The following is a 16,115-nucleotide window of genomic DNA, read 5'->3' as shown; positions in this document are numbered from 1 at the left end:
TATGGCTGATAAGTAATATTTCTTAGCCTCAATCATTACCCTTCTGTAGATATGTATACATTTTCTGTACAAAAGATGTTCCGGCTCCTCTGTCATTTCTCTGTAGCCTGTGACCCACTGGTTTCAACTCTCAGCACTAATCATAAAACCATGGTAGCAATCTGGACACCAGGGATGGAGTATGATAAAGACCAGCCCCTGTGGTAGTTGTAATAAATGTTGAAGAGTTGATCAAAATCCCAGTTGGAAGTAGAGAATATATATACCTCAGCACCAGTGAGTAGCAGTAGCTGTCACTAAGGCTATTCACAGTTTAGAGAAACTGCATTCTAAAATAGTCTTTCATTCTACTTATAGCTATAGTATGGCTGTAACTAAAGTTAAAAGCATTGTTTGCAATGCTTTGTGTTTATTTGGGTATGGAACCTCTTTACTGGAGATACACTAATTTTTAAATAGATATTTTCTTTCCTCCTCCTCCTCCTGCAAGGATACAAGCTGCATTAAGATATGAAAGTATCTGTAAATTCAACTGCATAGATAAAGATAAGTCTTAATGGGCCCATCCAGCCCAAAACACTATATCTGCAAAGTCTGCTGATGTTCCACAGTTTATTTGGTATTCTGAGGGTCTTTCCTCTTGGAGGTAGCATTTATGCACAAATCCTCATTTGCCCAAGACAGTCTATAGTTCAACCAACCCTATGGCTTTGGGATGTCCCTAAACATGCTCATTGTTGCTCTGAGCCTCAGTGCCTTGATAGGGGCCAGACTTTTCACTGCCTGTCTTAAAGTCTTCTGGGAGACAATCTTAGAGGCCATGTGATCTGAAGACATGTCTCCTGCCTGAAAAATCGACTGTGGGACCAGAAATGTCAACCAAAGAGATAACAGAAAAAGGAGACAAAATAGTCTGGGGGTGGGGGGAAGGGAGGTCTCTCTTAATTGAAGGAGACCCACCAATGATCCCATGCAGGTCAGAGGATAGGGGAAAAAATCCCAGCTACATGTAATTTATTTGAAAGAGGCATGAGGGGCAAGAGACCCCTCTTTTCCCTCACCAGGGTTGTAATAACTTCCACTTCCTGAGTGGCGATGGGATGGGATGGGATGGGATGGGGGATGAGAAGGTGAGTTTAGAATCAGGAGTGGAAAGTCCTTTTACATATTTTTCCCATGACACACCTCTGACCTTTTTCCCCCATGGACCCTGAACCAACCTTCACCAAATAGGTTATCTTACATGGTCTTCTGGAGTTTACATACCTCATAAAATTGCATTTTATGAGTGATGAATAGACCCCAGTTGAATCTAGAAAGAAATATTAGGAAAAATCAACAAAAGACAGCTTTGGTGTTTTTAAGGATAGTGAGAAGATCGTGTGATTGAAGTGTACACACACTTAATGCAGTCATTCTTTTGCTCAATATTATTTGGCTTAGTGTGCTTGTTCAATAATATATGCGTATTTCTCCCCAAAACCTATTGCTATTAGGTTTTACACAACATACTGTGAAAAATACTCCTATGTCTCCACGGTATATAGACACAAAGATAGTGTAATGTTTTTACTGCTCTGATGGTATACCAAATATCAGAGGGGTAGCCATGTTAGTCTGTATCCACAAAACCAACGAGGAGTCCGGTGGCACCTTAAAGACTAACAGATTTATTTGGGCATAAGCTTTCGTGGGTAAAAAACCCACTCCATGCATCTGAAGAAGTGGGGTTTTTACCCACGAAAGCTTATGGCCAAATAAGTCTGTTAGTCTGTAAGGTGAGACTGGACTCCTCGTTGTTTTTGTTTGTATACCAATGACTTCTAGATAGATGGACTCAGAACTGTGCAGATGTGCTTAATAGGCCCTGATACTACCAGACTTACACATGTTCTCTTTTTGCTCAAGTGATGGGGCATCTGTGTTTGAAGGGGAAGACTTGAGTTCTGTTCCTACTGGCACCATGACATTCCAAATGGTCTTATCAGTGACAATTAAGAAGCACCTAGATTGCCGCAAATGTATTATAATAATTACACTAGAACCGTGCAAAGCTTTAGACTTGAAGTCAGCCTTGGTGAAAATCTGACCTATATTTGTGAGGCAGCAGGACATTGGAACATTGCGTGTATCCATTACTGTCCAATAGCTCTTTTAGTTTTAAGGGTTTTTTTTTTTACCCTTCTTAAAATCTACAGTCTTTTCAAAGTTGTTATTCATGCTGTATTTTGAGTTCAGTTCAGATTAATTGGAATAGATCAGATGAGGCCAGTCACATTTTCTAATATCACTGCTAGCCTCAGTTCTGTTTCCAGTGAACCAGGAACCCAGGAAAATGCATGCAACCTATCAGATGCAAAACTTGCCTGTAGTTTGCAACAAGAATTGAATGTGCGAAAGCCAGATTCATTTGAGCGTGAACTTCATGCCTTTCTTTACTCCCTTCTCTCCTTCATCACAATAGAGGGAGCGTCAGGGGATGGGTGGTGTCAAGGTTCCTCCCCCACTCTGAACTCTAGGGTACAGATGTGGGGACCTGCATGAAAAACCTCCTAAGCTTATCTTTACCAGCTTAGGTCAAAACTTCCCCAAGGTACAAAATATTCCACCCTTTGTCCTTGGATTGGCCGCTACCACCACCAAACAAATACTGGTTACTGGGGAAGAGCTGTTTGGACATGTCTTTCCCCCCCAAAATACTTCCCAAAACCTTGCACCCCACTTTCTGGACAAGGTTTGGTAAAAAGCCTCACCAATTTGCATAGTTGACCACAGACCCAAACCCTTGGATCTGAGAACAATGAAAAAGCATTCAGTTTTCTTACAAGAAGACTTTTAATAGAAATAGAAGTAAATAGAAATAAAGAAATCCCCCCTGTAAAATCAGGATGCTAGATACCTTACAGGGTAATTAGATTCAAAACATAGAGAACCCCTCTAGGCAAAACCTTAAGTTACAAAAAAGATACACAGACAGAAATAGTTATTCTATTCAGCACAATTCTTTTCTCAGCCATTTAAAGAAATCATAATCTAACACGTACCTAGCTAGATTACTTACTAAAAGTTCTAAGACTCCATTCCTGGTCTATCCTCGGTAAAGAGAGCATATAGACAGACAGATAGACCCTTTTTTTCTCTCCCTCCTCCCAGCTTTTGAAAGTATCTTGTCTCCTCATTGGTCATTTTGGTCAGGTGCCAGCGAGGTTACCTTTAGCTTCTTAACCCTTTACAGGTGAGAGGAGCTTTCCCCTGTCCAGGAGGGATTTTAAAGGGGTTTACCCTTCCCTTTATATTTATGACAGGTGGGAAGTGGAAGGGTCTGGCAGATTCTAGTCTCCTTCCATTCAGCACCATAGAATACAGTCCAGGGAGTGAAATGCTGACACTGCAATCTCTTCAGTTCAGCAACCCCTTTGATTGCAGTCAGGGAGTGATAAGCATGGGGGTCTGCAAGCTGCTAAGAATGCTCTTCCCTCCACTGAAAGCCTGGCTGAGATCAGGACATGCTCCGAGACGCCCTTCTTAGTCCTATTTGGAACCAAGTAAGATTTTCCCCAAAAGTCTGAGCAGATTCAGTGCGGAACTCTATCCCCACCTCTAGAGCAGTACCAAGGACCCGTGCCAGGATCCTAGGCCCATGCCATGCCAAGCTGGATCAGAGGGAGTGAGGAATCACCCAGCCTGCTCATATTTCAAGGAGGCACTCAGTAGGGACTTGTGACTAGTGGACAGGGAACAGGTCCCTGTGACCCAAGAGGACGGAGTGTGAAAGAAGGAACAGGGGAGCCTGTGATCTGGCAAGGGCAAAGTGAAGCATGGGGGCATCGTAGGGGGTAGGGAGGAGACAGGAAGTGGAACAGAGGAGGGCCACTTGCTCTCTTTCAGGAGCTGGGGAGCAGTGGTAGGAATTGCTGCAGAGGAGCTGTTCAGGAACAGTTTTTATTGATCGGGGAAGGGGGAAGAATTGGTTGGTTTTTATTTGAGAGATCAGAAACAACTGTTGTGGAGGAAGAGGACAGACATCAGAAATAATTGTCAAGAAGGGAGAGGACAAAGGGAAATATCAAACTGCCACTGTGACAACCAGCTGGAGCTCCTAGAACTGTGGGCCATGCTATTACCTCTCTCAGCCTCAGCAAATGAGAGCTTTGCTGTTGCTAAGCTATGTATCAGCTCCTTGACACACCAGCCTGACGGCCTTACCAGCAAACACTTCAGGACTTTGCCTGTCCAAACTTTGCCTAGCAGGTAACAATCAGTTAACCCCAATTCCTGAGTACCTCAGAGATGTCTTTCTGCCTGAGTTCCTCAGCCCCTCTATCTGTAGCACTCTCAAAACTTATCAAATTCACTGCTCCTTTAAAGAGACCGCATACAGCAGTTTATTAACTTAACTGGGATTGACAAACCCTCCACTTCACACAAAGCACTGAGATGATTTATGGTAAAAGTAAAACAAGTTTATTAACAAAAGGGTTTAGGTTTAAGTGGTACCAAGTAGAAAGAATAAAGATAAACATGGTTACAAAGAAACAAAAGTAAAACATTCTTCTGAGACTAACACTTAATCAGCTATAGTTGTTGTTCAAGATGGTTTCCCTACTTACAGCAACTTCTAAAGCATGTCTGGCTGTCCTAGCCAGGAGCCATCCTTACAGAATCAAAGTGCTGGGCTCTTTGTTTCCTCAAGAGATGGATAACTTGGGGGTTTGGACCCCTCTCTTTATAGTCCAGTAAACCTTTGACATGTATTCTTCTGAAGCGTTTCCCCAGATAAAGTTCCTCTGCTCTGCTGGGTATAGAGGCCATGCTGTCTGGTGTAGACTCCATGCTGGTTCTTCCCCAGCTGGTGATTTTACAGTTAAATGATGTCTTCTTGCAATCTCTGATACAAATGAATAGCCCACTGAATTTGGCCACACCTTATTTGAAGTGTTGGCCTCTTTCCTTTGTGTGGTGAAAACCTGTTTATCAACCCCCCTGACATGCCTGGTTTAAACACATTTTAGTCACATATTTCCAGCACATCTGTAAAGTTCTTTGTGAGTGAACCATACATATGCCACTGAAGAATATTAATGATCAGTGAATTTTTAGTGTTCCAATGATATTATTGCATGCCACCTTTTGGGTAATATCATGACTGCAGTGTGCCATCTGATATTCGGGTGCTCTTAGGGTCACACCAACCTCAGCTCCACCACTCATAAAGGGCACCACCAAGCACTGCGTAGCATACTCCCCTCGCTGCCAGGCACCCAACGGGGTCTTCTTGCCGTGTTAGAATCTTGAATTATAGAACTACCATGCCAACCACCAAAAGATGTAAATATGCAATTAAAGGAGTGTTTAATCTGAGAACATAAAATTGGGAACGTTTATTAGATCTTAAATGTTAGAGGTGATGGGATTTTTGTGGCTTTATTTGTTTGGAATCTAGTGGACTTATTTTGCACAGAATTCATTTTAAATTAGTAATATTTGGACATACCTTTCAGATCCGATGTTTCTTGGGCTGCACATTAAAACCTAAAGAAAAGAAAAAGATTAAGAAGTTATGCCATTCTATTTGTTAGTCTAATTGGAGAAACTGATATAATCAAATTTTGAGAAGCATGCTATTTCTCAAGTGAAAAGATGTGAGCATTCAACTCCTTTTGTTCCGATAAAATAGTTATTTGCTAGAGTAACGTTTTACCACTTACTGTTTGAACTACAGTTAGTGATTTTTGCAGTGCTCATTTACTATTTTATTCAGTGAATCACATAAGCTTTTCCTAAACTACGGACTTACACTTCGGAAAGATGCTAAAACAACTGCAGCGGCGATGAGTAAAAACTCAATATTTCCCACCCTGCAGTGATTTGCATTACTACAATATCTTCTAAAGCTCTCATGCTATCTTATGATAGTCCTATTAAATACAGTGGAACTACTGATATTCAAGAGATATCGTACTAATGTAAATGTGTGCAGAAGTGGGGCCTGAATCAAGGAAGACACCCAGTTACTAAAGGTACTAGAGGTGGTGAATGCTGAGATTTTATGTGATTTGATGTGGGAATGTTGAATATGTGTATTATTTTTAGCTCTATTGTTTTACTCTAGGGCATGAGAAAGCCACAGTAAATAAGCACTCTGAAAATAAAATGTTTACTTCAGAAGCTTCATAAAAATGAGAACTCTAAAATTTAATATAAAATAATTTTTGATCTTAATGTGCACATAGGCTCTCCTTAGTGGAGCTACCAATCTTATTTTTAAGGCAGATCAGTGGATTTATAATCCTTTAAGAGAACAATAAAGGTATTGGAGAATAATAAGTGCCAACTGTGAGAGGGAGAGAGATTGTGGCCCTAAGTTGCTGCTGTTCCATGCACTGGAATTCCCACTGAAGTTAATGAGAGCTTGAAGTGGCAGGATTGAATCCAATATTTATGCCTCATACAAATCATAGTGACCAGTCTTATCATGGGCCAGACTGTGCCAGCCTGCTACTTGGGTGCATGGGGCAGGGGGTTCAAGAAGCCACCCACTTTGCCTCCTGTATAGTTTTAAGGCAGTCACTGTACTCCTGAGAATGCAGGGATTGCCATCTACCTAAATCCCTTGGGGCACAACTGAGGGAGCAGGCTGAGGAGCCGTAACCCCTACAGAATGGCCAACTAAGCTGCTCAGGTATGAGGAGGTTGTATGCTGCACTACCCCTCCCAACCCCTCAAAAAATATAATAGCCGGCATGCTCCTCCTGTGTGCTAAGGAGAGAGTTTTCCCACTCACAGTTCTCTCTGCAGCCATAGGCTTTGTATTGTCCCCTTATGTGGTATTTTAAAGACTATGTTTAGCCCACATTTGTCCAAATACCATCTATCCCCTGCCTATATTTAACTTTTCTATTCTTCTCTTTTTTTGTGTGGAGGGGAGGGGTAAATTTAGTTGATGTTCGAAGGGACACTCGAGTCTGTAAGGCCAAAAACACCCCCCACCCCAAATGCAATTTGGTTTGTAGGGTGAGCTAGCAGAGCAATGAAATATTATAATAATTTTGCCCTTCCAATGCTTGAGTGCAAGATTGCGGTATATTTCGCTACCCTTTTGGCTCACAAGAATGAAACACAGTCAAAGCTGACAGTGAATGTTTGCAATGTGATCCCTCAAGAATATAACTGTGAGGACACTCAGTAATCTGAGCTTTTTTGAGGAGTCTTCAAGAAAAGAAAGTTTGATGCTTTATCAGTACTGCAGTTGTCATTCTGAAGAGTTAATAAATTATTTAAGATGAGATGTACATAACAAAAACCAAATATTTTGAAAATTGCTTACATTTGGAGCCCTGTCAGTGTGCCTTTAAATATTTCTTAAACCGCCAGTAACATAACACATTTAAACATACAAAAAAACAACAACATATCTTGGTATAAATGGATTATATATTCAGAACTGTCATCACAACCACATTACCATCACCTGTGCCTGTGGTGCAAACCTGTGGCTTATTAGCAGAGCAGTTGGCTGCAGTATGTGAAGCCAATAACTTCAAAACTAGCCTTGTAGTTTTGTTCCCCTTATTTGACCTTTCAGCATGTTTTGGCCCAACCACTATGCAGCTGACATGTCCTACATTGAATTTTAAACATAAAGCCTATTTTTCATCTTTTTAAAATGTTCTGAATATAAATGCATAAGTAAAAAGTATCCAGCTGGAGAAAAACAAGGTATTTTTTAAGTTTAACCATGCAGACGGTATAAGGAGTGAAGGCTTCTGTTTTAGGCTTGACTGAGCATTGACATAGTACTAAAAGCTTCTCAGTTTTTGATGCAGTGTGCTGCCACAGAAACTTTGACTGAGGCTGCTGAATGATAAAATAGGCTCAGATAATCATAATGGACAAAAGGCTGCTCCCTGCACCTCCCATACACTCTAGAGTGGGTGTTCAGAGCTAGAAAAAAAGCAGGCTTAAAGTCTTCCTAATGAGAGGGAAATGGGATTGTCTTTCACCTGGCCTCATACTGCTGTCCTTACTCAGAAAAAATCCCGTTAAGTGTAAGGTATGAATGTGTGCAAAGGGGAATTATAATGAAAACCCTTTTGGAAACATGGAGTCACAGTGAGTAGCTGCTATAATATTTATCAAGAGTAGAAATCTGGACCTCATACTCTGATCTTAATAAAAGTGTGTTGATCACTGTGCCCAGTCCCAGCCACCACCTTACTTTTGCAGCCCCCTCCTCCCCCCGCAAGAAAAAAAAAGAGTAAGGTTAAAGGAAGTTCAGTGTGAGATCACATTTTATTTCTCTTTTAATGTAAGAAATAAATTGTGCCAACTTTTACCTTCTCTCATGGGTGCTGTAATGCATACTCACTGAGAATCTTGGATGTGCTTAGACATCACAAGCCAAAGTATTGTATACAACTTTTTATAACCCATTTTATTTCACCTCATTAGGTTTCATTTGGAGTTTTCCCTGTCTAAGGACTTGCAGCTTCGGTCCAGAGATAACAAAAAGCTAATATAGGGCTCAATAAAATAGTTATTGTCAAACTTTGGTGCACCTTGCTACTAATACTCTAGATAACACAGGAGAACCTTACCATTTCTGACTGTGTCAGTCTGCAAATTGATAATCCGCAAAAATCCAACTACTTCTTAGAAAAGATTTAATCACCGAGGATGGAATTCACCCTTGCATCATAGGCTATATGTGGCACTCTGCACACGGATGCATTTCACCCAGAGTGCTTTAGTGGAGTCTCATACTAAAATTTCATTACTTTTTCAAAATATACTACGGTAAATTTTTAGTACAAAAAATGGACTCCATTCTGTGAAATGCGAAGCTGTTCCTGTGAGGAATTCAGCACCATACACCCCTGTGGAGCGGGTTGAGCATCTCAGAGGAGCTAGTCTGTATCTCACAAGATCCAGACCAATGAGTATAAAATATTTCTTTTGTAAATGTGTGCAACATCCTAAAATAAAGTGGGTCTTTGGTGGAGAGACGTACTTAAACATTACAGTGATGGGCACTATAGAAAACCTTAGGACAGACAGGCTGGGTCCAAGTATCATTTTGTAATGACCTACGTGTAAATTATGCTGATGGTTCTTCTAGGTTGCAAAGGGTTAATATTGATCTTAAAAGCCATTTGATGAAAGATTTATTGACTAACACACTTTGTGTGGGGGAGGGGATAATCTATTTCTTACTTGAGAGGAATAAAATTGCGTTGTTATGAGCTTTTAGTTTTACCCTTTTGATGGGGAGATGATATCAGGCTTGAGATGAACACAATGATCACTACTGTAATGGAGATCTCATTGTTTTGAGGTCTTGATTAATATATTTTTGTGTCTTATACTGTAAATATTTATACATATACTCATATAATACAGTGATTGCTGGGAATGGCCACCTATAATGGAAAATGTTTTGAAGTCACAACTATAATTCCCCTTTTCATATACTTATGCCTACCAAGTCGTGAACCTTTTGTGTTGTTTGTGTTGATAGTACTATGCTTTGTCTTTGAACAAAGATGCATTCATTTACTATTTTATTTTATTTCATTTTATTTTAATGTATCCTTTCAGATTTTGGAGTGTTCAGAAGAGTAAAATATACATTTAACCCCCCCCCCCCAAGTGTGAACTTTTTTAGCATTAAAAATGGCTGATGTTTGAAACTGGGTACACATAATTTTATATATAAGAAAGGCATTTATTTGAGATATGGAGAAAACAATTAAAAGCAATTGAAAAATCACTTCTGAGCCTACTCCTTGAACATATCAAGATTTTAGCAGAGTTTGAAAAAGCCCAATCTCCTCTCACCTTTCCCTTTGTGAAGTCACTGCACATTCACTTTGTCTAAACTAGGAGGTACAGGGGCTTCTTCTGGGACAATTTGCATGAGGATTATTGTAATTGTGTCATTAAAATAAACACAGGAAAATCCAAAAAATGTCCGTAGGAGATAGCTAGTTGCAGATGAAGAGAAAAAAAGTATTCATCTTGTACGTTTAAGGTGTTTCTGGACTTCTGCTGTATTCTGCATTATTTTGCAAACTCTCAGCTTAACTTGCTATATTTTTCTGTTGTGCAGACAGAGCCATCACAGTAACCAGTCTGCAATGGTCCTGTTAGCAAAATGATTGCAGAAGGATATTTCCAGTCAAGCAGCCACTGTAAAGTCTGAAATTGAAAGCATCCATTTAAATGACATTAAGTATAAGCAATTTTCTTTTTTTCCCTGTAAAATTAAATACAAAACAGATAAAAATGGTTCTTATGCAATATTAAGGTTGTACAGTTAAAAACTACAAAAAGACAAGAAAAACATTATTTCCAATAGCAAGATTAACTTGGGTTTTATCTACATGGGTTTGGTAATGCATTCTACAGTGGTATTAATATGTTACTGATTAATTCATCCCTGTAGACCTTGCTGGTGCACTTTAATATAGTGCTGTTTGAAACAGTACTATGTTAAAATGTGCTAGCAGGATCTAGACCGACCAATTAATAGACAAGATGTTAGTGCGCTTTAGTAGTCATACCCTGGTGGAGCACATTACCCCACCATATAGACAAACCTTTGGTTATATTCCTCAGACACAGTATTTTCTTTTCCTGTTTATTCCTGTTAAATATTTAGCTTAATATATTGATTTTTATGTAGGAAAATCTGTAGTGTATAGTATAGGATAGGATATGCAATGGAGTTGCAGAGAGTTGCTATTGTGAACTTACCTTTTGCATTTTCTAACATTGTTACTTTAATTCTGCAATGTTAACACTGCATTAACATTGGACTGGTTTTGCTCGTATTGTTTTCAGTTTACAAGTGTTCTGACCTCTCATGTCCTTATGCTGTTCTTTGGAAAAAATGAAAATTATTTTAGATATGGTTAATCTAAATCAGGGTTACCAATTATTGAGGTTTTCTAAGGACAAGCCATCCAATGGCTTGAATAGCTAATCAAACCTAACCTCCCTCAGAACACAAACATAATCATTGGGATGAGTATCCAGGACCCCTCCAAAACAGTTTTCTTTGGCAGTGCTCATAAGTACCTGGCACTATGCTGTAACTCTTGGCCTCTGATATCTTCTAGCCCAGAACTCAGTTAAATAAGGAAGCATTTTGGTGTGCAAGTCCATTTATTGTATTTTATATCACTATAGGCAAACAGATATTTGAAAATACTGTAACTTTCACAACTATTTATTGTAAATAGAACAGCTTATAATAGATATGCTGGCTCAGGAAAAAGAGAAAAGACTAAGGGCAAGTCTACACTAGCACTTATTTCGATACAACTTAAGTCACTGGGATGTGGAAAAGCCATCCCCCAAGTGACATAAGTTACACCGACTTAAGTGCCGGTGTGGAAGTGGTATGTTGGTGAGAAGCTTCTCCTGCCAACAAAGCTACTGCCACTCAGGGAGGTGGAGTAATTATGCTGACAGGAGAGTTCTTTCCCATTTCCATAGCACGTCAGTACAGCTGCGTTGCTGTAGCGATTCTGGTGCAGACTAGCCCTAAGCTATTTCTCAGAACTTGGTGGTAAAGTTTAGAGAGGTAGATATGTGCATGGGAGCTGAACAAAACTAAGGTTGAAATCCTGGGTCTGTTGAAATCAGAGGCACATTTTCCACTGTCTTCAATGCATCTAGGATTTCACCCTGAATGCTGAACACTTAGAGCGATTATATTAATGAAAAATTTGAGAAGTAAAGAATGAATCAATACCACAAAATTCAGATCTGGATCCTAGTTCAGATTTTGAAACCATCCTTCTCTCCTAAAATCAGGGTGTTCAAATCAGTAGTTTGATACATCTTCTGAATTATGTACTCCTGACTAATGGGCTACATTTTGTGATGAGCCTCCATAGTTATTTTACTAATTTACTAATTATTAGTTATTTTACTAATTTACTAATTTACTACTCCATAATTTTATCCCCATAATTAGTTGTAGGTACAGAATTACAGACTCAGTTAATTGTGCCAACTGCTGATGCTGACCATTATCATAGAATATCAGGGTTGGAAGGGACCTCAAGAGGTCATCTAGTCCAACCCCCTGCTCAAAGCAGGACCAATCCCCAATTTTTGCCCCAGATCCCTAAATGGCCCCCTCAAGGATTGAACTCACAACCCTGGGTTTAGCAGGCCAATGCTCAAACCACTAAATGACTATACCCATTTATTCAGACAGACAAATAATTAGCCTTCTTAATGGGTGCAGTTGCAGGTTCAAAAGATTGTGCGGATACATAGTTATATGTCTGCATTTTATTACAGATGCCAAATTGTGTCTATGAGATTGGAATCCAGGTTGGAGCCCTGTTAAAAATCAGGTCATATATATGTGTTAGTTTATATAAAAAGAAAAGTAGTTTTAATTTCTGAGAGGATTAATTTTAAAGCAGTGATTTGGTTAGCCCCATTAGTAAGAGTTTCAGAGTAGCAGCCGTGTTAGTCTGTATTCACAAAAAGAAAAGGAGGACTTGTGGCACCTTAGAGACTAACCAAGTTATTTGAGCATAAGCTTTCGTGAGCTACAGCTCACTTCATCGGATGCATCCGATGAAGTGAGCTATAGCTCACAAAAGCTTATGCTCAGATAAATTTGTTAATCTCTAAGGTGCCACAAGTACTCCTTTTCTTTTTATTAGTAAGAGTAACTTCTTTATAGCAACACTCAAAATAGAATTTATGTGCGGCAGTGTTTTTCAGTTTTAGGGCCAGATCCTGAACACCACTTCATCCTGTTTGTGCTACTCCAGCAGTGCAAAAGATGTTAGAAAACTGGATTAATTAGCTGGCTGGGGGTTCCTCTAGCTCTATGACACCTGTTCTTGCCTCTCATACCAATATAGGAAACATGTTGGAGGTGGAAGCAGGCATAGCTGGACAGCACCATAATTCTGGTCATTGTGGGTCAGTGGAATGGTCTCTAGGGATTCAAGACACCCCTCTCCTGATTCACACACCTTATGTTTCAGCCAGGAGAGGTGGTTGGCTGCACAGACAAACTGGGGCAAGCTCTTTCCATCCAGGAGCTTTGGGAGACATTTTGCAGATTGCCTCCTAGTGTTCCCTTTGGTACAATATGACTCATCACAACCACCAACATATGGCTGCATGATACAACCTAGCCCTCAGTTTTGCAGGGACATATACATTGTTAAAAGCATTAAGAAATGTAGTGCAGCTGCACAAACCAACTTTGAGATATAGAACTGTCATTTTCTGTAAGTATTTTCTTATCCATTGTCTTTTTCTTAAAAAGTAAAAGACCCTTTTAAAATTGTGCAAGTAAAGTGTTACTGCTAAATATCATTAGATTAACATCTTTTTTGAAGGAGAAAGTAGTTAAGGACATTGAAGTCAATGAAGTCAATGGTAAATGGGACAAAATACAACATGATTTTACAAAAGATAGATCGTGCCAAACCAACCTGATCTCCTTCTTTGAGAAAGTAACAGATTTTTTAGACAAAGGAAACGCAGTGGATCTAATTTACCTAGATTTCAGTAAGGCATTTGATACTGTGCCACATGGGGAATTATTAGTTAAATTGGAAAAGATGGGGATCAATATGAAAATTGAAAGGTGGATAAGGAATTGGTTAAAAGGGAGACTACAGCGGGTCCTACTGAAAGGTGAACTGTCAGGCTGGAGGGAGGTTACCAGTGGAATTTCTCAGGGATCAGTTTTGGGACCAATCTTATTTAATCTTTTTATTACTGACCTCGGCACAAAAAGTGGGAGTGTGCTAATAAAGTTTGCAGATGATACAAAGCTGGGAGGTATTGCCAATTTAAAGAAGGACCGGGATATCATACAGGAGGATCTGGATGACCTTGTAAACTGGAGTAATAGTAATAGGATGAAATTTAATAGTGAGAAGTGTAAGGTTATGCATTTAGGGATTAATAACAAGAATTTTAGTTATAAGCTGGGGATGCATCAATTAGAAGTAACGGAGGAGGAGAAGGACCTTGGAGTATTGGTTGATCATAGGATGACTATGAGCCGCCAATGTGATATGGCCATGAAAAAAGCTAATGCGGTCTTGGGATGCATCAGGCGATGTATTTCCAGTAGAGATAAGGAGGTTTTAGTACCATTATACAAGGCACTGGTGAGACCTCGTCTGGAATACTGTGTGCAGTTCTGGTCTCCCATGTTTAAGAAGGATGTATTCAAACTGGAACAGGTACAGAGAAGGGCTACTAGGATGATCCGAGGAATGGAAAACTTGTCTTATGAAAGGAGACTCAAGGAGCTTGGCTTGTTTAGCCTAACTAAAAGAAGGTTGAGGGGAGATATGATTGCTCTCTATAAATATATCAGAGGGATAAATACCGGAGAGCAAGAGGAATTATTTAAGCTCAGTATCAATGTGGACACAAGAACAAATGGATATAAACTGGTCATTGGGAAGTTTAGACTTGAAATTAGACAAAGGTTTCTAACCATCAGAGGAGTGAAGTTTTGAAATAGCCTTCCAAGGGAAGCAGTGGGGTCAAAAGATCTATCTGGCTTTAAGATTGAACTCGATAAGTTTATGGAGGAGATGGTATGATGGGATAACATGATTTTGGCAATTAATTGATCATTAAATATTCATGGTAAATAGGCCTAATGGCCTGTGATGGGATGTTAGATGGGGTGGGATCTGAGTCACCCAGGAAAGAATTTTCTGTAGTATCTGGCTGATGAATCTTGCCCATATGCTCAGGGTTTAGCTGATTGCCATATTTGGGGTTGGGAAGGAATTTTCCTCCAGGGCAGATTGGAAGAGGCCCTGGAGGTTTTTCACCTTCCTCTGTAGCATGGGGCACGGGTCACTTGCTGGAGGATTCTCTGCTCCTTGAAGTCTTTAAACCACGATTTGAGGACTTCAGTAGCTCAGACACAGGTGAGAGGTTTTTCGCAGGAGTGGGTAGATGAGATTCTGTGGCCTGTGTTGTGCAGGTCGGACTAGATGATCATAATGGTCCCTTCTGACCTTAGTATCTATGAATCTATGAAAATACATGTGACATTAGATAGACCTCACTGGTCTTTGGGAATGTTTTCTAGCATGCTGTGTAGTTATTTTTAACAAGCCAATTATTTCTAACAAGCCATTTGCAGAAATGTTCATTTACTTAAAATGAAGCTATTGTGTCATCACCCATTAAGATTTAAGCAGAAATGTCTTGTGCTCATTCCAATGTAAAATGTTTCCAAGAGTTTCCATATATTGATAAAAAATGATGAAAGTGAACTGTTGGACACTGATCTTGAAAATACTTATATAAAGCAGTAGCTATAGTTATCTATGAGTGTTTGCAGGATCAGGGCCATGAGGTTTATGTGGATAATAGTTAACTGAGACAAATAGTAAGAATTAAAGTACTAACTATTTTATCTGATATGGAATTTGAAAGGAAGAGAGAGACGAACGTAGAGCATCCGATTCTCAGATGGTGTAAATTGATGGAGCTATGCTGACTTACTACAGTTGAGAAACTGGTCAAGAGACTTTAAAACAGCTAATAATTGGATTGGATTAACATTCTCATTTTACTGTTCCTCCTAAGAGGCTTGATTCAAAGCCTGCTAAAGTCAACTGAAATCTTTCCATTGACTTCAGTGGGCTCTGGAAAGGGTCCCTGATGAATGGGAATCTGAGGTTTTTCTAATATATTCATAATATTTATTATATTCAGATGAATATTTTTGTTCATTTGTTCCATAAAAATATGCTTTGAATGTGGAACTTTTCTAAAAAATGTTCAATCATTGAGAAACGTTATTAATGTATTTTTTTTCTTTCTGACCTGTTTCTCTTTGTAAATGTCATTCTCTGATTTACTCAATCACTTTTAGGTTTGAGACTCGGGGACCTTGAAAGTCAAAGCTGAGTGTTCATAGCTTCTCTCTCTCTCTCTCTCTCTCTCCCTCCCTCTCCCTCTTGTGACTATGAAAAATATTAGTTATGTGCTTACAAGTATCACAGCTTCAGGGTCAACTGCACCTTTGACCCTCTCCCTCAAGCCCCTGTCCCCCGCCCCCCAGTTTTCCTCTGGGACACCCTCTTAAGATT

At 39.6% G+C, this 16,115-nt stretch overlaps 1 protein-coding gene across 4 annotated transcripts in view; it reads left to right on the top strand.

Annotated features, from left to right (window-relative positions):
• Positions 1-16,115, top strand: part of PRKG1 (protein kinase cGMP-dependent 1) — an 855,891-nt gene that overhangs the window by 651,573 nt on the left and 188,203 nt on the right. The gene's annotated exons all lie outside the window — the stretch shown is intronic.

Source organism: Chelonia mydas, chromosome 7 (assembly GCF_015237465.2).
Source record: "Chelonia mydas isolate rCheMyd1 chromosome 7, rCheMyd1.pri.v2, whole genome shotgun sequence".
NCBI classification, from domain to species: domain Eukaryota; kingdom Metazoa; phylum Chordata; order Testudines; family Cheloniidae; genus Chelonia; species Chelonia mydas.
The sequence above is the reverse complement of the archived record's forward strand: the minus strand, read 5'-3'. Positions and strand labels throughout refer to the sequence as shown.